The sequence below is a fragment of the Balaenoptera ricei genome, chromosome 2 (genome assembly GCF_028023285.1).
Source record: "Balaenoptera ricei isolate mBalRic1 chromosome 2, mBalRic1.hap2, whole genome shotgun sequence".
Lineage (NCBI taxonomy): Eukaryota > Metazoa > Chordata > Mammalia > Artiodactyla > Balaenopteridae > Balaenoptera > Balaenoptera ricei.
Window position 1 is genome coordinate 92,526,131 of NC_082640.1, and position 26,504 is coordinate 92,552,634.

Sequence of the window (26,504 nt, forward strand, 5' to 3'; positions counted from 1 at the left end):
CTCAAGTCTCTCATCAGTAGTTGGACAGATTGTTGAAATGCATATGGGCGAAGCTGAGTCAAGAAATTCAAACTTTTCAACTGTAGGAGCGGGTTCAGAAGACTGGGTGAACGCCATTGACTTTGTTCCTGGGCAGCCCTACTGTGGCCGTACTGCCTCTTCCTCCACTGAAGCACCCCTGCAGGGCTCAGTGACCAAGGAAGAATCAGAGAAGGAGCAAATTGCAGTGGAAACAAAGAAGCAGATCTGCCCCTATGCTGCAGTGGGAGAGTGCCGATATGGGGAGAACTGTGTGTATCTCCATGGAAACGCGTGTGATATGTGTGGGCTGCAGGTCTTCCATCCAGTGGATGCTGCCCAAAGATCACAACACATCAAATCTTGCATCGAGGCCCATGAGAAGGACATGGAGCTCTCGTTTGCTGTGCAGCACAGCAAGGACATGGTGTGTGGGATCTGCATGGAGGTGGTCTATGAGAAAGCCAACCCCCGCGAGCACCGCTTCGGAATCCTCTCCAACTGCAACCACACCTACTGTCTCAAGTGTATTCGCAAGTGGAGGAGTGCTAAGCAATTTGAGAGCAAGATCATAAAGTACTGCCCAGAATGCCGGATCACATCTAACATTGTCATTCCAAGTGAGTACTGGGTGGAGGAGAAAGAAGAGAAGCAGAAACTCATTCAGAAATACAAGGAGGCAATGAGCAACAAGGTGTGCAGGTATTTTGACGAAGGACGTGGGAGCTGCCCATTTGGAGGGAACTGCGTTTACAAGCATGTGTACCCTGATGCCATAGAGAGGAGCCACAGAGACAGAAAGTGGGAACATCAAGCACATACCGGGCCCAACGAAGGAACCACTTCTGGGAGCTCATTGAGGAGAGAGAGAACGGCAACCCCTTTGACAACGACGAAGAAGAGGTTGTCACCTTTAAGCTGGGCGAGATGTTGCTTGTGCTTTTGGCTGCAGGTGGGGACGACGACCTGACAGACTCTGAAGACGAGTGGGACTTGTTTCACGATGAGCTGGAAGATTTTTATGACTTGGATCTATAGCAGCTTTGCTGGGCGTGTGAACTGGTCTGCTGAGCCTCAGACGGCAGCCCTCCCCGCTGGTGGCAGCAGTGCCCGTGGTTCTCTTCTAGGCAGGCCTCTCAACTCCAGGTGCTGTCGTGATAATTTTTACCCAGGGCCTGTCTTCTCAATCCCTCACCTTTCCCCGAGGAGTATGTTGTTTTCTCTGTTTAAATAAGTTACAAAGGTGAATCTTAAAGTTAGTTTTCTTGTAACATGAATTTAACGGTCAGACAGAGTGTAGGTTTGCTGCGTCATCTGTTTTCAGCCAGATTTACACAGTTCAAGGGTAGCATTTCTGGATTTCCAGTACTCATTTTTGAGGACCCCAGGTTCAAAAGTAACAGCATTGGCCCTGCTTTTGGGTCCAAGATTTGGGGTGATAGGTGAAGGATCTGAACTGTGGCATGTAGCCTTCTGCTATAGACTTAGGCGGATGCTTGAGGTTTCTGGTGAATTCTGCACATCTGTGTTTTTATATCTGTTCCCTGCCCTGGAATCCCCACCCTGTGCACTCGTTCTGTGGTTTTCGTCTCTTGTTTAATTGCACACAAGTACTACTGCTGGGTAACCAGAACCAGGTGCGACTGTGTTGAGATTTTTACTGTGTTTAGCCTGATAGGAAAATGGTGAAAGAACACATATAAAGATATAGCGGAATAGGGGCTTCCCTGGTGGCGCAGTGGTTGAGAATCTGCCTGCCAATGCAGGGGACACGGGTTCGAGCCCTGGTCTGGGAAGATCCCACATGCCGCGGAGCAACTGGGCCCGTGAGCCACAACTACTGAGCCTGCGCGTCTGGAGCCTGTGCTCTGCGACAAGAGAGGCCGCGATAGTGAGAGGCCCGCGCACCGCGATGAAGAGTGGCCCCCACTCGCCACAACTAGAGAAAGCCCTCGCACAGAAACGAAGACCCAACACAGCCAAAAATAAATATAAAAATAAATTAATTAATTAATTAATTAATTAAAAAAAAAAAAAGATATAGCGGAATAAAATAAATGCAGAGTTGGAAGTTGACTCCCAAGGGCTGATAGACTTGGTATGTGTGTGTGTGTAACAAGCTTCTCATCCCTGCATAGATGCAGTGTCTGTAGCCTTAGTGGAAAAACTCAAGTTTACTGGTTTCAGCCTCGTGTGGCAAATAGATCTTAAGGGACAAAGCAGTATATTGGCAGCTGTTAATAGAGCAGGGCTAGCTCTGTCTATATAAATAGGGAAATGGGCTTAGCCATAGAGGTTCAACTATCTGGTTATCTCATGTATTAATACAAACTGGGTCTCAGTTACACAGTTGTATTTAATGTTTTATGATCTCCTAGACTTTCTCGTCCAGGCACTTTTTGACAAACCTTTGTCCTCATTTGAGGGGTTTTGTTGTCGGGTTCTTGGGTCCGTTTGTGTGGGTATTTGCCTCATTCCATCCCTGAGCTTTGCAGCTAGACAGGTGTGATTCAAAACTATGTTCTAAGGTGTTTCCTGTAGTGGAGTAATTGCTTTGCAGTAGTAAGTCATGTTTTTCCACTAAAAGGGGACGGAGGGGTGGTAATCCACGAGATACGCTAAAGTTAAATTGTTAGAAGAATTCCTTGATCAGAAAATATAAATTTGCGTTTTGTTGCTCTATTTCCTGAAAGTAACTTGGAGATGCCCCTGATTTGTCCATCTACTGCTTTGATTCCTTGGATACCACTCATACTTTCACGTTAAGCAAAAACAAGTAATTCTTGCAGGGGTCACTGTCTTTTTCAGCAGCCCTTTTGTAAGACGCACTTTTCCCATATAAAACAATTTTTAACCGCCCCCCCACCCAAAAAAAGAAGTAATGAGACATAAACTTAAAGGGCTTTTTCCTGGCACATTCCATTCTAGTTTACAACCTAGAACACCACTTCCATTAAGGCTCTGTTGCATTAGTAACCAGATTTGGTAAAGGAGAAATGCTGCCGCCTTGTGGCCGTTTCCCGCAAGAGCGGCTTTACACCCACAGCTAATGGTCATTAACATTCAGAAGGACTCGGGGCCGTAAAGGACACCTGCCCTCAAAAATTGTGCTGAGGTAAGGAATGGACAAAACAATTCAAAACAGGCCAATTTTTCAAGAAGATAGTATGAAGAGTGAAGTTTTACTCCCTCTCTTTTAAAAAAAAAAGGAAAATGAATAAAAGCTCAACCTCAGGAAGTATTAGACTCATGCAATCTAATCTACAAAAAGGTTTCAACGCACACCAGTCGACTGACCATCAGCAAAAAGTCTACAAACAATAAATGCTGAAGGGGCTTTAGAGAACTGTGTACCCTCTACCTGTTGGTGAGACGTAAAGTCGTAAGAGCCAACAATGAGAACAGAAAGGAGCTGTATTCAAAAGTAAAAATTGAGGTACCATTTAATCCAGCAGGCACACCACTGGGCCTCTCACCTGAGAAGACCAGAATCGAGAAGATATAGGCTGCAAAAGCTGCACAGCAGCCTTATTCACAATAGCCAAGATAGTGAAGCAACCAAAATGTTCTTCAACAGGTGAATGGATAAAGAAGAAGTGGTCCATGTACACAATGGAATATTAGCCATGGAAAACAATGAAACACTGCTCTTTGAGGCACCACAGGTGAACCTGGGGATAATCACCAAACATGATGTAAGTCGGAAAGCAAAAGACCTATGTCCTATGATATCACTTACAGGGGTTAGCTAATAACTGACACAAATGAACATATTTCCACAGAGAAAGACGCTCACAGAATTAGAAAACAAACTATGCTCATGTAAAAGGAAAGGTGGGGGGAATGGATAAATTAAGATTAGTGTTACTATACGTATACAAATACATATTATATACATTTATCAAAAAGACCGACCATATAGCAAGGGAGGTCTACAGAACACGCTGTAATATTTTACATGGGAAGAGGATCTGTACAAGGATAGACATATATAATGTACAAATGAACCAGATTCTGTACACCTAGGACAAACAATATTCTAAAATTTACCCCGATTAAAAAAAGTAAAAAAAAAAACCAAGAAGAAGTAATGAGACATAAACGTATGGGGGTTTCTCCTGGCACATTCCATTCTAATTTAAAACCTAGGAACATGACTTCCTGGAAGGCTCTGCTGCTGCCTTGGTACCCAGATTTGGGAACGGAGAAATGATGCCTCCTTGTGGCCATTTCCCACAACAGCAGCTTTAAACACATTGCTAAAGGTCACTAAATATTCACCAAACTTGCATTTATTTAAATGACACCTGCCCTCCAAAAGTTCCTGGGGTCGAAAATCGACCAAAATTTCAAAAGAGGGCAACCTTTCAAGATGACAATTTCAAGAGGTATATTGTACTCACATTTTTTTTAACAGAAAACAAAAAGGCGAGGAAAAATGATGAATTTTAGGAATTTTTAAAGACATGCAAACCCAAATTACAAAAACCGACCAGCTCACAGCAGTCAGAATGGCCATTAGCAAAAATGCTGCAAACAATAAATGCTGAAGTGATTGTGGAGAGATGCTTACCCTCTCTTCTATGGGGGACGTGGTAAGAGCCACTAATGAAAACACAATGGAGGTGCTTTGAACATTGAGCTACAGGTCAATCATTCACACCCAGTGCTGGGCGTAACCCCTGAGAAATGAGAATCAAAAAGTCACAGGCTGGCAATCCTGCACTCCAGCAATATTTACCATAGCCAACACTTGGAAGCAACGAAAATATCCATCAATACAGGAATGCACCAAGAAGAAGTGGTCTATGTACACAATGGAATATTACTCCAATAAAAACTATAAATTAAATTTAAAAAACAAACAAAAGTAAGGAGACATCCGCTTTTGTGGGTTTATCCGGGCACATTCCACTCTAATTTATAACCGAGGAACACCACTGGCCGGGAGGGCTGTTTCCCTAGTTACCAGAGTGGGGAACGTAGAAAGGCTGCCGTCCTCTGGCCATTACCTGCAAAAGCAGCTTTAAAACCTGTGCTAATGCTCACTTCATATGAACAAGTACGGCAGGGCTGTAAATGAAACCTGCCCTCAAAATGTTTAGAGGGAGGTAAATGGCCAAAGCATTTCAAAATGTGACACATACTTTAAGAAAACACTTTGAAGAACTAAGCTGTAATCACAGATTGAAAAATAAAAGCACGTGCCTTAAAGCTCAATTTCAACGGATTATGAGACACATGCAAATTCAACCACAAAGAGGTATTATCTCAAACCAGTCAGAATAACCATCAGCAAGAAAACTATAAACAATAAATGCTGAAGGTGTTGTGGAGAAATGCATACGCTCAACTTTAAGAGGGACGTAACTTGGAAAGAGCCACTAATGAGAACTGAATGGAGGTGCCTTTAAAAGGGAAATATTGAGCTACCATATGATCCAGCAGGCCCCTTCCTGGACCTATAACCTCTGAAGACAGAACTGGAAAGGCACAGGCAGGCAAAACTGCACTGCACAGTATTACAATAGCCAAGATATGGAAGTAACCAAAAAGTCCACCAACAGATGGGGGGACGAAGAAGAACTGCTACATGTAGAGGTGGAATATTAGCTAGCGAAAAAATGAAACAATGCCATTTGCAGCACCATAGATGAGACTAGAAGTAATCACGCATCTTGTAGTAAGTGAGAAAGCGAAAGACACATATCCTATCCTATCACTTGTAGGTGTTACCAAAAAATTGATACCAATGAAGATATTTCCACAGAGAAAGGCAATCACAGATTCATTAAACAAACTTATGGTTCACCAAATGGAAAGGTGTGAGGATTGGATACGTTACGATATTGGGGTTAACAGAGATATACAAACACATGTGAAATACAGAATCACCAAAGACCTACAGAATACCAAGAGAAGACTACTCAACATTGTGTCATAACCTACATGGGAAAAGGATACGAAGAAGAAGAGATATATGTATATGTGTGAAAGAACCACATCTTGCACACCTAGAGCAAACAAAATCTTGTAATCAAATTTGCTGTGATAAAAAATAAAAATTTACTTAAAAATACGAACAAGAAGTAATGAGAAGGGGGTGCTCGGGCTCCGGCCCGCAGTTCGAGCGGCGAGAGCACTCAGAGACACGACGCGGGCCAGAGGGGAGTGAGCGGGCGCCTCAGTGTCCTCCCCCTTCCCACCCTTCGCCTCGCCGCCTTCTCCCCCCTCAGCCGGACCGGAATTATGTGATCCCGGAAGTTCCGGCGCCACTGCTGTGTGGGATAAACAGTAATGGCGGAGGCTGCAGCTCCGGGAACAACAGCCAAAACATCAAGAGCAGGAGCGGCAGGGGCGGCGGTGGCAGCGGCCTCCCCCACCCCTATCCCCACAGTCACCTCCCCGTCCCTGCAGGCACGGGATTTGGCAGCGACGGCAGCGGCGGCGGCTGGATCAAACAGGTCACCTGCAGGTATTTCATGCATGGGGTTTGTAAGGAAGGAGATAACTGTCGATACTCACGTGACCTCTCTGAGAGTCCATATGGTGTAGTGTACAAGTATTTTCAGCGAGAGTACTGTATTTACGGAGACCGCTGCAAATATGAACACAGCAAGCCATTGCAACTGCTACAGCTCTAACTGCAAAGTCACCCCTTGCTGCTTCCTCAAGTCTCTCATCAGTAGTTGGACAGATTGTTGAAATGCATATGGGCGAAGCTGAGTCAAGAAATTCAAACTTTTCAACTGTAGGAGCGGGTTCAGAAGACTGGGTGAACGCCATTGACTTTGTTCCTGGGCAGCCCTACTGTGGCCGTACTGCCTCTTCCTCCACTGAAGCACCCCTGCAGGGCTCAGTGACCAAGGAAGAATCAGAGAAGGAGCAAATTGCAGTGGGAACAAAGAAGCAGATCTGCCCCTATGCTGCAGTGGGAGAGTGCCGATATGGGGAGAACTGTGTGTATCTCCATGGAAACGCGTGTGATATGTGTGGGCTGCAGGTCTTCCATCCAGTGGATGCTGCCCAAAGATCACAACACATCAAATCTTGCATCGAGGCCCATGAGAAGGACATGGAGCTCTCGTTTGCTGTGCAGCACAGCAAGGACATGGTGTGTGGGATCTGCATGGAGGTGGTCTATGAGAAAGCCAACCCCCGCGAGCACCGCTTCGGAATCCTCTCCAACTGCAACCACACCTACTGTCTCAAGTGTATTCGCAAGTGGAGGAGTGCTAAGCAATTTGAGAGCAAGATCATAAAGTACTGCCCAGAATGCCGGATCACATCTAACATTGTCATTCCAAGTGAGTACTGGGTGGAGGAGAAAGAAGAGAAGCAGAAACTCATTCAGAAATACAAGGAGGCAATGAGCAACAAGGTGTGCAGGTATTTTGACGAAGGACGTGGGAGCTGCCCATTTGGAGGGAACTGCGTTTACAAGCATGTGTACCCTGATGCCATAGAGAGGAGCCACAGAGACAGAAAGTGGGAACATCAAGCACATACCGGGCCCAACGAAGGAACCACTTCTGGGAGCTCATTGAGGAGAGAGAGAACGGCAACCCCTTTGACAACGACGAAGAAGAGGTTGTCACCTTTAAGCTGGGCGAGATGTTGCTTGTGCTTTTGGCTGCAGGTGGGGACGACGACCTGACAGACTCTGAAGACGAGTGGGACTTGTTTCACGATGAGCTGGAAGATTTTTATGACTTGGATCTATAGCAGCTTTGCTGGGCGTGTGAACTGGTCTGCTGAGCCTCAGACGGCAGCCCTCCCCGCTGGTGGCAGCAGTGCCCGTGGTTCTCTTCTAGGCAGGCCTCTCAACTCCAGGTGCTGTCGTGATAATTTTTACCCAGGGCCTGTCTTCTCAATCCCTCACCTTTCCCCGAGGAGTATGTTGTTTTCTCTGTTTAAATAAGTTACAAAGGTGAATCTTAAAGTTAGTTTTCTTGTAACATGAATTTAACGGTCAGACAGAGTGTAGGTTTGCTGCGTCATCTGTTTTCAGCCAGATTTACACAGTTCAAGGGTAGCATTTCTGGATTTCCAGTACTCATTTTTGAGGACCCCAGGTTCAAAAGTAACAGCATTGGCCCTGCTTTTGGGTCCAAGATTTGGGGTGATAGGTGAAGGATCTGAACTGTGGCATGTAGCCTTCTGCTATAGACTTAGGCGGATGCTTGAGGTTTCTGGTGAATTCTGCACATCTGTGTTTTTATATCTGTTCCCTGCCCTGGAATCCCCACCCTGTGCACTCGTTCTGTGGTTTTCGTCTCTTGTTTAATTGCACACAAGTACTACTGCTGGGTAACCAGAACCAGGTGCGACTGTGTTGAGATTTTTACTGTGTTTAGCCTGATAGGAAAATGGTGAAAGAACACATATAAAGATATAGCGGAATAGGGGCTTCCCTGGTGGCGCAGTGGTTGAGAATCTGCCTGCCAATGCAGGGGACACGGGTTCGAGCCCTGGTCTGGGAAGATCCCACATGCCGCGGAGCAACTGGGCCCGTGAGCCACAACTACTGAGCCTGCGCGTCTGGAGCCTGTGCTCTGCGACAAGAGAGGCCGCGATAGTGAGAGGCCCGCGCACCGCGATGAAGAGTGGCCCCCACTCGCCACAACTAGAGAAAGCCCTCGCACAGAAACGAAGACCCAACACAGCCAAAAATAAATATAAAAATAAATAAATTAATTAATTAATTAATTAAAAAAAAAAAAGATATAGCGGAATAAAATAAATGCAGAGTTGGAAGTTGACTCCCAAGGGCTGATAGACTTGGTATGTGTGTGTGTGTAACAAGCTTCTCATCCCTGCATAGATGCAGTGTCTGTAGCCTTAGTGGAAAAACTCAAGTTTACTGGTTTCAGCCTCGTGTGGCAAATAGATCTTAAAGGACAAAGCAGTATATTGGCAGCTGTTAATAGAGAAGGGCTAGCTCTGTCTATATAAATAGGGAAATGGGCTTAGCCATAGAGGTTCAACTATCTGGTTATCTCATGTATTAATACAAACTGGGTCTCAGTTACACAGTTGTATTTAATGTTTTATGATCTCCTAGACTTTCTAGTCCAGGCACTTTTTGACAAACCTTTGTCCTCATTTGAGGGGTTTTGTTGTCGGGTTCTTGGGTCCGTTTGTGTGGGTATTTGCCTCATTCCATCCCTGAGCTTTGCAGCTAGACAGGTGTGATTCAAAACTATGTTCTAAGGTGTTTCCTGTAGTGGAGTAATTGCTTTGCAGTAGTAAGTCATGTTTTTCCACTAAAAGGGGACGGAGGGGTGGTAATCCACGAGATACGCTAAAGTTAAATTGTTAGAAGAATTCCTTGATCAGAAAATATAAATTTGCGTTTTGTTGCTCTATTTCCTGAAAGTAACTTGGAGATGCCCCTGATTTGTCCATCTACTGCTTTGATTCCTTGGATACCACTCATACTTTCACGTTAAGCAAAAACAAGTAATTCTTGCAGGGGTCACTGTCTTTTTCAGCAGCCCTTTTGTAAGACGCACTTTTCCCATATAAAACAATTTTTAACCGCCCCCCCACCCAAAAAAAGAAGTAATGAGACATAAACTTAAAGGGCTTTTTCCTGGCACATTCCATTCTAGTTTACAACCTAGAACACCACTTCCATTAAGGCTCTGTTGCATTAGTAACCAGATTTGGTAAAGGAGAAATGCTGCCGCCTTGTGGCCGTTTCCCGCAAGAGCGGCTTTACACCCACAGCTAATGGTCATTAACATTCAGAAGGACTCGGGGCCGTAAAGGACACCTGCCCTCAAAAATTGTGCTGAGGTAAGGAATGGACAAAACAATTCAAAACAGGCCAATTTTTCAAGAAGATAGTATGAAGAGTGAAGTTTTACTCCCTCTCTTTAAAAAAAAAAAGGAAAATGAATAAAAGCTCAACCTCAGGAAGTATTAGACTCATGCAATCTAATCTACAAAAAGGTTTCAACGCACACCAGTCGACTGACCATCAGCAAAAAGTCTACAAACAATAAATGCTGAAGGGGCTTTAGCGAACTGTGTACCCTCTACCTGTTGGTGAGACGTAAAGTCGTAAGAGCCAACAATGAGAACAGAAAGGAGCTGTATTCAAAAGTAAAAATTGAGGTACCATTTAATCCAGCAGGCACACCACTGGGCCTCTCACCTGAGAAGACCAGAATCGAGAAGATATAGGCTGCAAAAGCTGCACAGCAGCCTTATTCACAATAGCCAAGATAGTGAAGCAACCAAAATGTTCTTCAACAGGTGAATGGATAAAGAAGAAGTGGTCCATGTACACAATGGAATATTAGCCATGGAAAACAATGAAACACTGCTCTTTGAGGCACCACAGGTGAACCTGGGGATAATCACCAAACATGATGTAAGTCGGAAAGCAAAAGACCTATGTCCTATGATATCACTTACAGGGGTTAGCTAATAACTGACACAAATGAACATATTTCCACAGAGAAAGACGCTCACAGAATTAGAAAACAAACTATGCTCATGTAAAAGGAAAGGTGGGGGGAATGGATAAATTAAGATTAGTGTTACTATACGTATACAAATACATATTATATACATTTATCAAAAAGACCGACCATATAGCAAGGGAGGTCTACAGAACACGCTGTAATATTTTACATGGGAAGAGGATCTGTACAAGGATAGACATATATAATGTACAAATGAACCAGATTCTGTACACCTAGGACAAACAATATTCTAAAATTTACCCCGATTAAAAAAAGTAAAAAAAAAAACCAAGAAGAAGTAATGAGACATAAACGTATGGGGGTTTCTCCTGGCACATTCCATTCTAATTTAAAACCTAGGAACATGACTTCCTGGAAGGCTCTGCTGCTGCCTTGGTACCCAGATTTGGGAACGGAGAAATGATGCCTCCTTGTGGCCATTTCCCACAACAGCAGCTTTAAACACATTGCTAAAGGTCACTAAATATTCACCAAACTTGCATTTATTTAAATGACACCTGCCCTCCAAAAGTTCCTGGGGTCGAAAATCGACCAAAATTTCAAAAGAGGGCAACCTTTCAAGATGACAATTTCAAGAGGTATATTGTACTCACATTTTTTTTAACAGAAAACAAAAAGGCGAGGAAAAATGATGAATTTTAGGAATTTTTAAAGACATGCAAACCCAAATTACAAAAACCGACCAGCTCACAGCAGTCAGAATGGCCATTAGCAAAAATGCTGCAAACAATAAATGCTGAAGTGATTGTGGAGAGATGCTTACCCTCTCTTCTATGGGGGACGTGGTAAGAGCCACTAATGAAAACACAATGGAGGTGCTTTGAACATTGAGCTACAGGTCAATCATTCACACCCAGTGCTGGGCGTAACCCCTGAGAAATGAGAATCAAAAAGTCACAGGCTGGCAATCCTGCACTCCAGCAATATTTACCATAGCCAACACTTGGAAGCAACGAAAATATCCATCAATACAGGAATGCACCAAGAAGAAGTGGTCTATGTACACAATGGAATATTACTCCAATAAAAACTATAAATTAAATTTAAAAAACAAACAAAAGTAAGGAGACATCCGCTTTTGTGGGTTTATCCGGGCACATTCCACTCTAATTTATAACCGAGGAACACCACTGGCCGGGAGGGCTGTTTCCCTAGTTACCAGAGTGGGGAACGTAGAAAGGCTGCCGTCCTCTGGCCATTACCTGCAAAAGCAGCTTTAAAACCTGTGCTAATGCTCACTTCATATGAACAAGTACGGCAGGGCTGTAAATGAAACCTGCCCTCAAAATGTTTAGAGGGAGGTAAATGGCCAAAGCATTTCAAAATGTGACACATACTTTAAGAAAACACTTTGAAGAACTAAGCTGTAATCACAGATTGAAAAATAAAAGCACGTGCCTTAAAGCTCAATTTCAACGGATTATGAGACACATGCAAATTCAACCACAAAGAGGTATTATCTCAAACCAGTCAGAATAACCATCAGCAAGAAAACTATAAACAATAAATGCTGAAGGTGTTGTGGAGAAATGCATACGCTCAACTTTAAGAGGGACGTAACTTGGAAAGAGCCACTAATGAGAACTGAATGGAGGTGCCTTTAAAAGGGAAATATTGAGCTACCATATGATCCAGCAGGCCCCTTCCTGGACCTATAACCTCTGAAGACAGAACTGGAAAGGCACAGGCAGGCAAAACTGCACTGCACAGTATTACAATAGCCAAGATATGGAAGTAACCAAAAAGTCCACCAACAGATGGGGGGACAAAGAAGAACTGCTACATGTAGAGGTGGAATATTAGCTAGCGAAAAAATGAAACAATGCCATTTGCAGCACCATAGATGAGACTAGAAGTAATCACGCATCTTGTAGTAAGTGAGAAAGCGAAAGACACATATCCTATCCTATCACTTGTAGGTGTTACCAAAAAATTGATACCAATGAAGATATTTCCACAGAGAAAGGCAATCACAGATTCATTAAACAAACTTATGGTTCACCAAATGGAAAGGTGTGAGGATTGGATACGTTACGATATTGGGGTTAACAGAGATATACAAACACATGTGAAATACAGAATCACCAAAGACCTACAGAATACCAAGAGAAGACTACTCAACATTGTGTCATAACCTACATGGGAAAAGGATACGAAGAAGAAGAGATATATGTATATGTGTGAAAGAACCACATCTTGCACACCTAGAGCAAACAAAATCTTGTAATCAAATTTGCTGTAATAAAAAATAAAAATTTACTTAAAAATACGAACAAGAAGTAATGAGAAGGGGGTGCTCGGGCTCCGGCCCGCAGTTCGAGCGGCGAGAGCACTCAGAGACACGACGCGGGCCAGAGGGGAGTGAGCGGGCGCCTCAGTGTCCTCCCCCTTCCCACCCTTCGCCTCGCCGCCTTCTCCCCCCTCAGCCGGACCGGAATTATGTGATCCCGGAAGTTCCGGCGCCACTGCTGTGTGGGATAAACAGTAATGGCGGAGGCTGCAGCTCCGGGAACAACAGCCAAAACATCAAGAGCAGGAGCGGCAGGGGCGGCGGTGGCAGCGGCCTCCCCCACCCCTATCCCCACAGTCACCTCCCCGTCCCTGCAGGCACGGGATTTGGCAGCGACGGCAGCGGCGGCGGCTGGATCAAACAGGTCACCTGCAGGTATTTCATGCATGGGGTTTGTAAGGAAGGAGATAACTGTCGATACTCACGTGACCTCTCTGAGAGTCCATATGGTGTAGTGTACAAGTATTTTCAGCGAGAGTACTGTATTTACGGAGACCGCTGCAAATATGAACACAGCAAGCCATTGCAACTGCTACAGCTCTAACTGCAAAGTCACCCCTTGCTTCTTCCTCAAGTCTCTCATCAGTAGTTGGACAGATTGTTGAAATGCATATGGGCGAAGCTGAGTCAAGAAATTCAAACTTTTCAACTGTAGGAGCGGGTTCAGAAGACTGGGTGAACGCCATTGACTTTGTTCCTGGGCAGCCCTACTGTGGCCGTACTGCCTCTTCCTCCACTGAAGCACCCCTGCAGGGCTCAGTGACCAAGGAAGAATCAGAGAAGGAGCAAATTGCAGTGGAAACAAAGAAGCAGATCTGCCCCTATGCTGCAGTGGGAGAGTGCCGATATGGGGAGAACTGTGTGTATCTCCATGGAAACGCGTGTGATATGTGTGGGCTGCAGGTCTTCCATCCAGTGGATGCTGCCCAAAGATCACAACACATCAAATCTTGCATCGAGGCCCATGAGAAGGACATGGAGCTCTCGTTTGCTGTGCAGCACAGCAAGGACATGGTGTGTGGGATCTGCATGGAGGTGGTCTATGAGAAAGCCAACCCCCGCGAGCACCGCTTCGGAATCCTCTCCAACTGCAACCACACCTACTGTCTCAAGTGTATTCGCAAGTGGAGGAGTGCTAAGCAATTTGAGAGCAAGATCATAAAGTACTGCCCAGAATGCCGGATCACATCTAACATTGTCATTCCAAGTGAGTACTGGGTGGAGGAGAAAGAAGAGAAGCAGAAACTCATTCAGAAATACAAGGAGGCAATGAGCAACAAGGTGTGCAGGTATTTTGACGAAGGACGTGGGAGCTGCCCATTTGGAGGGAACTGCGTTTACAAGCATGTGTACCCTGATGCCATAGAGAGGAGCCACAGAGACAGAAAGTGGGAACATCAAGCACATACCGGGCCCAACGAAGGAACCACTTCTGGGAGCTCATTGAGGAGAGAGAGAACGGCAACCCCTTTGACAACAACGAAGAAGAGGTTGTCACCTTTAAGCTGGGCGAGATGTTGCTTGTGCTTTTGGCTGCAGGTGGGGACGACGACCTGACAGACTCTGAAGACGAGTGGGACTTGTTTCACGATGAGCTGGAAGATTTTTATGACTTGGATCTATAGCAGCTTTGCTGGGCGTGTGAACTGGTCTGCTGAGCCTCAGACGGCAGCCCTCCCCGCTGGTGGCAGCAGTGCCCGTGGTTCTCTTCTAGGCAGGCCTCTCAACTCCAGGTGCTGTCGTGATAATTTTTACCCAGGGCCTGTCTTCTCAATCCCTCACCTTTCCCCGAGGAGTATGTTGTTTTCTCTGTTTAAATAAGTTACAAAGGTGAATCTTAAAGTTAGTTTTCTTGTAACATGAATTTAACGGTCAGACAGAGTGTAGGTTTGCTGCGTCATCTGTTTTCAGCCAGATTTACACAGTTCAAGGGTAGCATTTCTGGATTTCCAGTACTCATTTTTGAGGACCCCAGGTTCAAAAGTAACAGCATTGGCCCTGCTTTTGGGTCCAAGATTTGGGGTGATAGGTGAAGGATCTGAACTGTGGCATGTAGCCTTCTGCTATAGACTTAGGCGGATGCTTGAGGTTTCTGGTGAATTCTGCACATCTGTGTTTTTATATCTGTTCCCTGCCCTGGAATCCCCACCCTGTGCACTCGTTCTGTGGTTTTCGTCTCTTGTTTAATTGCACACAAGTACTACTGCTGGGTAACCAGAACCAGGTGCGACTGTGTTGAGATTTTTACTGTGTTTAGCCTGATAGGAAAATGGTGAAAGAACACATATAAAGATATAGCGGAATAGGGGCTTCCCTGGTGGCGCAGTGGTTGAGAATCTGCCTGCCAATGCAGGGGACACGGGTTCGAGCCCTGGTCTGGGAAGATCCCACATGCCGCGGAGCAACTGGGCCCGTGAGCCACAACTACTGAGCCTGCGCGTCTGGAGCCTGTGCTCTGCGACAAGAGAGGCCGCGATAGTGAGAGGCCCGCGCACCGCGATGAAGAGTGGCCCCCACTCGCCACAACTAGAGAAAGCCCTCGCACAGAAACGAAGACCCAACACAGCCAAAAATAAATATAAAAATAAATAAATTAATTAATTAATTAATTAAAAAAAAAAAAGATATAGCGGAATAAAATAAATGCAGAGTTGGAAGTTGACTCCCAAGGGCTGATAGACTTGGTATGTGTGTGTGTGTAACAAGCTTCTCATCCCTGCATAGATGCAGTGTCTGTAGCCTTAGTGGAAAAACTCAAGTTTACTGGTTTCAGCCTCGTGTGGCAAATAGATCTTAAAGGACAAAGCAGTATATTGGCAGCTGTTAATAGAGCAGGGCTAGCTCTGTCTATATAAATAGGGAAATGGGCTTAGCCATAGAGGTTCAACTATCTGGTTATCTCATGTATTAATACAAACTGGGTCTCAGTTACACAGTTGTATTTAATGTTTTATGATCTCCTAGACTTTCTCGTCCAGGCACTTTTTGACAAACCTTTGTCCTCATTTGAGGGGTTTTGTTGTCGGGTTCTTGGGTCCGTTTGTGTGGGTATTTGCCTCATTCCATCCCTGAGCTTTGCAGCTAGACAGGTGTGATTCAAAACTATGTTCTAAGGTGTTTCCTGTAGTGGAGTAATTGGTTTGCAGTAGTAAGTCATGTTTTTCCACTAAAAGGGGACGGAGGGGTGGTAATCCACGAGATACGCTAAAGTTAAATTGTTAGAAGAATTCCTTGATCAGAAAATATAAATTTGCGTTTTGTTGCTCTATTTCCTGAAAGTAACTTGGAGATGCCCCTGATTTGTCCATCTACTGCTTTGATTCCTTGGATACCACTCATACTTTCACGTTAAGCAAAAACAAGTAATTCTTGCAGGGGTCACTGTCTTTTTCAGCAGCCCTTTTGTAAGACGCACTTTTCCCATATAAAACAATTTTTAACCGCCCCCCCACCCAAAAAAAGAAGTAATGAGACATAAACTTAAAGGGCTTTTTCCTGGCACATTCCATTCTAGTTTACAACCTAGAACACCACTTCCATTAAGGCTCTGTTGCATTAGTAACCAGATTTGGTAAAGGAGAAATGCTGCCGCCTTGTGGCCGTTTCCCGCAAGAGCGGCTTTACACCCACAGCTAATGGTCATTAACATTCAGAAGGACTCGGGGCCGTAAAGGACACCTGCCCTCAAAAATTGTGCTGAGGTAAGGAATGGACAAAACAATTCAAAACAGGCCAATTTTTCAAGAAGATAGTATGAAGAGTGAAGTTTTACTCCCTCTCTTTAAAAAAAAAAGGAAAATGAATAAAAGCTCAACCTCAGGAAGTATTAGACTCATGCAATCTAATCTACAAAAAGGTTTCAACGCACACCAGTCGACTGACCATCAGCAAAAAGTCTACAAACAATAAATGCTGAAGGGGCTTTAGAGAACTGTGTACCCTCTACCTGTTGGTGAGACGTAAAGTCGTAAGAGCCAACAATGAGAACAGAAAGGAGCTGTATTCAAAAGTAAAAATTGAGGTACCATTTAATCCAGCAGGCACACCACTGGGCCTCTCACCTGAGAAGACCAGAATCGAGAAGATATAGGCTGCAAAAGCTGCACAGCAGCCTTATTCACAATAGCCAAGATAGTGAAGCAACCAAAATGTTCTTCAACAGGTGAATGGATAAAGAAGAAGTGGTCCATGTACACAATGGAATATTAGCCATGGAAAACAATGAAACACTGCTCTTTGAGGCACCACAGGTGAACCTGGGGATAATCACCAAACATGATGTAAGTCGGAAAGCAAAACACCTATGTCCTATGATATCACTTACAGGGGTTAGCTAATAACTGACACAAATGAACATATTTCCACAGAGAAAGACGCTCACAGAATTAGAAAACAAACTATGCTCATGTAAAAGGAAAGGTGGGGGGAATGGATAAATTAAGATTAGTGTTACTATACGTATACAAATACATATTATATACATTTATCAAAAAGACCGACCATATAGCAAGGGAGGTCTACAGAACACGCTGTAATATTTTACATGGGAAGAGGATCTGTACAAGGATAGACATATATAATGTACAAATGAACCAGATTCTGTACACCTAGGACAAACAATATTCTAAAATTGATCCCGATTAAAAAAAGTAAAAAAAAAAAACAAGAAGAAGTAATGAGACATAAACGTATGGGGGTTTCTCCTGGCACATTCCATTCTAATTTAAAACCTAGGAACATGACTTCCTGGAAGGCTCTGCTGCTGCCTTGGTACCCAGATTTGGGAACGGAGAAATGATGCCTCCTTGTGGCCATTTCCCACAACAGCAGCTTTAAACACATTGCTAAAGGTCACTAAATATTCACCAAACTTGCATTTATTTAAATGACACCTGCCCTCCAAAAGTTCCTGGGGTCGAAAATCGACCAAAATTTCAAAAGAGGGCAACCTTTCAAGATGACAATTTCAAGAGGTATATTGTACTCACATTTTTTTTAACAGAAAACAAAAAGGCGAGGAAAAATGATGAATTTTAGGAATTTTTAAAGACATGCAAACCCAAATTACAAAAACCGACCAGCTCACAGCAGTCAGAATGGCCATTAGCAAAAATGCTGCGAACAATAAATGCTGAAGTGATTGTGGAGAGATGCTTACCCTCTCTTCTATGGGGGACGTGGTAAGAGCCACTAATGAAAACACAATGGAGGTGCTTTGAACATTGAGCTACAGGTCAATCATTCACTCCTAGTGCTGGGCGTAACCCCTGAGAAATGAGAATCAAAAAGTCACAGGCTGGCAATCCTGCACTCCAGCAATATTTACCATAGCCAATACTTGGAAGCAACGAAAATATCCATCAATACAGGAATGCACCAAGAAGAAGTGGTCTATGTACACAATGGAATATTACTCCAATAAAAACTATAAATTAAATTTAAAAAACAAACAAAAGTAAGGAGACATCCGCTTTTGTGGGTTTATCCGGGCACATTCCACTCTAATTTATAACCGAGGAACACCACTGGCCGGGAGGGCTGTTTCCCTAGTTACCAGAGTGGGGAACGTAGAAAGGCTGCCGTCCTCTGGCCATTACCTGCAAAAGCAGCTTTAAAACCTGTGCTAATGCTCACTTCATATGAACAAGTACTGCAGGGCTGTAAATGAAACCTGCCCTCAAAATGTACAGAGAGAGGTAATGGCCAAAACTTTTCAAAATGTGACACATACTTTAAGAAAACACTTTGAAGAACTAAGCCGTAATCACAGATTGAAAAATAAAAAGCACGTGCCTTAAAGCTCAATTTCAACGGATTATGAGACACATGCAAATTCAACCACAAAGAGGTATCAGCACACACCAGTCAGAATAACCATCAGCAAGAAAACTATAAACAATAAATGCTGAAGGTGTTGTGGAGAAATGCATACGCTCAACTTTAAGAGGGACATAACTTGGAAAGGGCCAGTAATGAGAACTGAATGGAGGTGCCTTTAAAAGGTAAACATTGTGCTACCATATGATCCAGCAGACCCCTTCCTGGACCTATAACCTCTGAAGACAGATTTGGAAAGACACAGCCAGGCAAATCTGCACTACACAGTATTACAATAGCCAAGATATGGAAGTATCCAAAAAATCCACCAACAGATGGGTGGACAAACAGGAACTGCTACATGTAGAGATGAAATATTAGCTAGCGAAAAAATGAAACAATGCCATTTGCAGCACGATAGATGATTCTAGAAGTAATCATACAACTTGTAGTAAGTGAGAAAGCAAGACACATATCCTATCCTATCGCTTATACGTTTTACCTAAAAATTGATACCAGTGAAGATATTTCCACAGAGAAAGGCAATCACAGATTCATTAAACAAACTTATGGTTCACCAAAGGGAAAGGTGTGAGGAATTGTATATATTAGGATATTGGCGTTAACATAGATATAGAAACACATGTGAAATATATAATAACCAAAGACCTATGAAATACCAAGAGAAGATTACTCAACACTGTGTCATAACCTACATGGGAAAACGATCCAAAGAAGAATAGATATATGTATATGTTTAAAAGAACCACATCTTGCACACCTAGAGGAAACAAAATATTTTAATCAAATTTGCTTTGATTAAAACTAAAAATTAAATTAAAAATAGAACAAGAAGTAATGCGACATAAACTTAAGGGGCTTTTTGCTGGCACATTGCATTCTAATTTACAACCAGAAGATGACTTCCATTAACGCTCTGTCCTCACTAATAAAGCAGCTTTATAATCAATGTTAAAGGTAACTTAAAAGAAGTCTCACTAAGTATTGATAGGAACAAGAAACAAAGAAAAGTAAAAATCTCACTGCAAAAAGTATACATAGAGAAAGAATAGTAGATCAAACACTTATTAAACTTCTGTAAAGAATAAAAGACAACAGTAGTATTTTTTTTAAAAAAGAGACGGCCCAAATAAATCTGAAATTGAAGAGATGATGTTACAACAGACACCACAAAAATGCAAAGTATCCTTATATACACACAGGGTAAGTCAGGGCTCAGACTGGACAGAGCCCACTCTCCATTCCCCTATACATGACTTACAGGAGCCTCAGGAACTGAGGAGGGGGTCCCTGAAGAGAGGCACAAGATCGAATATGTTAGGCATTAACATGACTGCATTCATCTTAAACGTGACTGAACTACATTAACACGAGTTGATTTTGTCTTGTATGTACATCGGCACTTCTAGTCAGAACTGCAGATCTTTGGCTTCACCACCTCTACTGCCAGCATTAGCTTCACCTGCTGTGGACCGTCCCTATAGGATTTCTAGAACCACAAAGCATCAAAGCCTCACAGGACCCAGAGTCTGTGCGACTCCATGCAGAGTCTCAGAGTCTCAACTTCCCTCAGAGACTCAGAATCTCAACAGAGACCCCACTCTTGGAGGGCACACACAAAGTAGTGTGCACATCAGGACCCAGTGGAAGGAGCAGTGACAACGTAGGAGAATGACCAGAACTACCTGCTAGTTTTAGAGGGTCTCCTGCAGAGGCAGGAGTTGTCTCTGGCTGTGGCTCACTGTGAGGACAATGACACTGGCAGCAGAAGTTCTGGGAAATACTCCTTGGCATAAGCCCACCCAGAGTCCACCATTAGCCCCAGCAAGAGCAAAGTAGGCTCCAGTGCTGGGTCGCCTCAGGCCAAACAACCAACAGGGAGGGAACCCAGCCCCATGCATCAGCAGACAAGTGGATTAAACTTTTTATTAAAGTTTTATGTAATCCACAGACAAGCAGATTAAAGCTCTGCCCACCAGAGCAACACTCAGCTCTACTCACCACCAGTCCCTCCCATCAGGAAGCTTGCACAAGCCTCTAAGATAGACTCATTCACTGGAGAGCAGACAGCAGAAGCAAGAAGAACTACAATTCTGCACCCTGTAGAAGGAAAGCCACATTCACAGAAAGATAGACAAAATGAAATGGCAGAGGACTTTATACCAGATCAAGGAAAAAGATAAAACCCCATAAAAACAACGAAATGAGGTGGAGATAGGCAACCTTCCAGAAAAAGAATTCAGAATAATGACAGTGAAGATGATCCAAGACCTTGGAAAAAGAATGGAGGCAAAGACTGACAAGATGCAAGAAATGCTTAACAAAGACCTAGAAGAATTAAGAAACAAACACCTAGAAGAATTAAAGAACAAACAAACAGAAATGAACAATACAATAACTGAAATGAAAAATACACTAGAAGGAATCAGTAGCAGAATAACTATGGCAGAAGAATGGACAAGTGACCTGGAAGACAGGAAGGTATAAATCACTGCCATGGAACAGAATAAAGAAAAAGAATGAAAATAAATGAAGACACCTTAAGAGACCTCTGGGACAACATTAAACACAACAACATTCACATTATAGGGGTCCCCAGAAGGAGAAGAGAGAGAGAAAGGACCCGAGAAAATACTGAAGAGATTATAGTCGAAATCTTCACTAGCATGGGAAAAGATATAGCCACCGAAGTCCAGGGAGTGCAGTGAGTCTCAGGCCGGATAAACCAAAGGAGAAAACTGCAGAGACAAATAGTAATCAAGTTGACAAAAATTAAAGACAAAGAAAAATTATTGAAAGCAACAAGGGAAAAATGACAAATATCATACAAGGAAACTCCCATAAGGTTAACAGCTGATTTCTCAGCAGAAAATCTACAAGCCAGAAGGGAGTGGCATGATAAACTTAAAGTGATGAAAGAGAAGACCCAACAACCAGGAGTTCTCCACCCAGCAAGGATCTCATTCAGGTTTGATGGAGAAATCAAAAGCTTTACAGACAAGCAAAAGCTAAGAGATTCAGCACCATGAAACCAGCTCTACAACAAATGCTAAAGGAACTTCTCTAAGTGGGAAACACAAGAGAAGAAAAGGACCCACAAAGACAAACCCATAACAATTAAGAAAATAGTAATAAGAACATACATATTGATAATTACATTAAACGTGAAAGGATTAAATGCTCCAACCAAATGACACAGGCTCACTGAATAGATACAAAAGCAAGACCCATATATATGCTATCTACAAGAGACCCATTTCAGACCTAGGGACACATACAGACTGAAAGTGAGGGGATGGAAAAATATATTCCATGCAAATGAAAATCAAAAGAAAACTGGAGTAGCAATACTCATATCAGATAAAATAGATTTTAAAATAAAGAGTGTTACAAGAGACAAGGAAGGACACTACATAATGATCAAGGGATCAATCCAAGAAGAAGATATAACAATTATAAATATATATGTACCCAACATAGAAGCACCTCAATATATAAGGCAACTGCTAACAGCTATAAAAGAGGAAATCGACAGTAACACAATAATAGCAGGGGAATTTAACAGCTCACTTACACCAATGGAGATCATCCAGACAGAAAATTAATAAGGAAACACAAGTTTAAATGACACAATAGACCAGATAGATTTAATGGATATTTATAGGACATTCCATCCAAAAACAGCAGATTACACATTCTTCTCAACTGCACACAGAACATTCTCCAGGATAGATCACATCTTGGGTCACAAATAAAGCCTCAGTAAATTTAAGAAAACTGAAATCATATCAAGCAGCTGTTCCAACCACAATGCTATGAGATTAGAAATCAATGACAGGGGAAAAAAAGTAAAAAACACAAACACATGGAGGCTAAACAATACGTTACTAAATAACCAAGAGATCACTGAAGAAATAAAAGAGGAAATCAAAAACTACCTAGAGACAAATGACAACAAAAACACCATGATCCAAAACCTATGGGATGCAGCAAAAGCAGTTCTAAGAGGGAAGTTTATCACAATACAAGCCTACCTCAAGAAACAAGAAAAATCTCAAATAAACAATCTAACCTTAAACCTAGAGGAAATAGAAAAAGAAGAACAAAACCCCAAGTTAGCAGAAGGAAAGAAATCATAAAGATCAGAGCAGAAATAAATGAAATAGAACCAAAGAAAACAATAGCAAAGATCAATAAAACTAAAAGCTGGTTCTCTGAGAAGATAAACAAAAATGATAAACCTTTAGCCAGACTCAAGAAAAAGAGGGAGAGGACTCAAATCAACAAAATTAGAAGTGAAAAAGGAGAAGTTACAACAGACACCACAGGAATACAAAGCATCCTAAGAGACTCCTACAAGAAACGCTATGCCAATAAAATGGATAACCTGGAAAAATGGACAAATTCTTAGAAAAGGATAACCTTCCAAGACTGAACCAGGAAGAAATAGACAATGTGAACAAACCTATCACAAGCAATGAAATTGAAACTGTGATTAAATATTTTCCAACAAACAAAAGCCCAGAACCAGATGGTATCACATGTGAATTCTATCAAACATTTAGAGAAGAGCTAACACCCAACCTTCTCAAACTCTTCAAAAAAACTGCAGGGGAACGAACACTCCCAAACTCATTCTATGAGGCCACCATCACCCTGTTACCAAAACCAGACAAAGATACTACAAGGAAAGAAATTTATAGACCAATATCACTGATGAATATAGATGTAAAAATCCTCAACAAAATACTAGCAAACAGAATCTAACAACATGTTATAAGGATCATACACCATGATCAAGTGGGGTTTATCCCAGGGATGCAAGGATTCTTCAATATACACAAATCAATCAATGTGATACACCACACTAACAAATTGTAGAATAAAAACCATATGATCATCTCAATAGATGCAGGAAAACATTTTGAGAAAATTCAACACCCATTTATGATAAAAACTCTGCAGAGTGTGGGCATAGAGGGAAACTACCTCAACATAATAAAGGCCATATATGACAAACCCACAGCAAACATCATTCTCAATGGTGAAAAACTGAAAGCATTTCCTCTACGATTACGAAGAAGACGAGGATGTCCACTCTCGCCACTATTATTCAACATAGTTTTGGAAGTCCTAACCGCAGCAAACAGAGAAGAAAAAGAAATAAAAGTAATAAAAATTGGAAAACAAGAAGTAAAATTGTTACTGTTTGCAGATGACATGATACCATAGATAGAGAATCCTAAAGATACCACCAGAAAACTACTAGAGCTAATCAATGAATTTGGTAAAGTTGCAGGAAACAAAATTAATGCACAGAAATCTTTTGCATTCCTATACACTAACAATGAAAGATCAGAAAGAGAAATTAAGGAAACAATCCCACTGCCACTGCAACATAAAGAATAAAATACCTAGGAATAAACCTACCTAAGGAAGTAAAAGACCTGTACTCAGAAAACTATAAGACACTGATGAAAGAAATCAAAGATGATATAAACAGATGGAGACATATACCATGTTCTTGGATTAGAAGAATCAATATTGTGAAAATGACTATACTGCCCAAAGCAATCTACAGATTCACTGCAATCCCTATCAAATTACCAGTGGCATTTTTCTACAGAACTAGAACAAAAAATCTGAAAATTTGTAGGGAGACACAGAAGACCCCGGATATCCAAAGCAGTCTTGAGAGAGAAAAAAAGAGGTGGAGGAATCAGACTTCCTGACTTCAGACTATACTACAAAGCTACAGTAATCAAGACAATATGGTACTGGCACAAAAACAGAAATATAGATTGATAGAACAGGATAGAAAGCCCAGAGGTAAACCCACGTACCTATGGTTAACTAACCTATGACAAAGGAGGCAAGTATATACAATGGAGAAAAGACAGTGTCTTCAGTAAGTGGTGCTGGGAAACCTGGACAGTTACATGTAAAAGTATGAAATTAGAACACTCCCTAACACCATACACAAAAATAAACTCAAAATGGATTAGAGACCTAAATGTAAGACCAGAGACTATAAAACTCTTAGAGGAAAACATAAACAGAACACTCTATGACATCAATCACAGCAAGATCCTTTCTGACCCACCTCCTAGAGAAATGGAAATAAAAACCAAAATAAAAAAAATGGGACCTAATGAGACTTAAAATCTTTTGCACAGCAAAGGAAAACATAAACAGGACAAAAAGACAACCCTCAGAATGGGAGAAAATATTTTCAAATGAAGCAAATGACAAAGGATGAATCTCCAAAATTTACAAGCAGCTCATGGAGCTCAATATCACAAAAACAAACAACCCAATCCAAAAATGGGCAGAAGACCTAAACAGACATTTCTCCAAATAATATATACAGGTTGTGAACAAACACATGAAAGGATGCTGAACATCACTAATCATTAGAGAAATGCAAATCAAAACTACAGTGAGGTATCACCTCACACCAGTCAGAATGGCCATCATCAAAAAATCTACAAACAATAAATGCTGGAGAGGCATTTATTGGAGAAAAGGGAACCCTCTTGCACTGTTGGTTGGAATGAAAATTGATATAGCCCCTAGGGAGAATGGTATAGGGGTTCCTTAAAAACTAAAGTAGAACTACTGTATGACCCAGCAATTCCACTACTGGACATTTACCCTGAGAAAACCATAATTCAAAAAGAGTCATGTACCACAATGTTCATTGTAGCTCTATTTATAATAGCCAGGACATGGAAACAAACTAAGTGTCCATCAACAGATAAATAGATAAAGATGTGGCACATATATACAATGGAATATTACTCAGCCATAAAAAGAAACGAAATTGAGTTATTTGTAGTGAGGTGGATGGATCTAGAGTCTGTCCTACAGAGTGAAGTAAGTCAGAAAGAGAAAAACAAATACCATATGCTAACACATATATATGGAATCTAAAAATAATGTTTATGAAGAACCTAGGGGCAGGAAAGGATTAAGGACACAGACATAGAGAAAGGACTTGAGGACACGGGGAGGGGGAAGGGTAAGCTGGGACAAAGTGAGAGAGTGGCATGGACATTATATACTACCAAATGTAAAATCAGTAGCTACTGGGAAGGAGCTACATAGCACAGGGAGATCAGCTCGGTGTTTTATGACCACCTAAAGGGGTGGGATGAGGGGGTGAGAGGGAGGTGCAAGAGGGAGGGGATATGGTGTTATATGTATACATATAGCTGATTCACTTTTTTATACAGCAGAAACTAACACACAATTGTAAAGCATTTATACTCCAATAAAGACGTAAAAGAAAAAAAAGAAAGCCCAGAGATAAACCTACACACCTATGGTCCACTAATCTATGACAAAGGAGGCAAGGATACACAATGGAGAAAACACAATCTCTTCAATAAGTGGTGCTGGGAAAAATGGACAGCTACATGTAAAAGATTGCAATTAGAACACTCCCTAAAACGATACACAAAAAATAAACTCAAAATGGATTAGAGGGGGCTTCCCTGGTGGCGCAGTGGTTGAGAATCTGCTTGCCAATGCAAGGGACATGGGTTTGAGCCCTGGTCTGGGAGGATCCCACATGCTATGGAGCAGCTGGGCCCGTGAGCCACAATTGCTCAGCCTGTGCGTCTGGAGCCTGTGCTCCACAACAAAAGAGGCCGCAATAGTGAGAGGCCTGCGCACCGCGATGAAGAGTGGCCCCCGCTTGCCACAACTAGAGAAAGTCCTCACACAGAAACGAAGACCCAATACAGCCATAAAAAAATAAATAAATAAAAATAAATTTAAAAAAAGGATTAGAGACCAAAATGTAAGACTGGACACTATAAAACTTTTAGAGGAAAACATAGGAAGAATACTCTTTGACA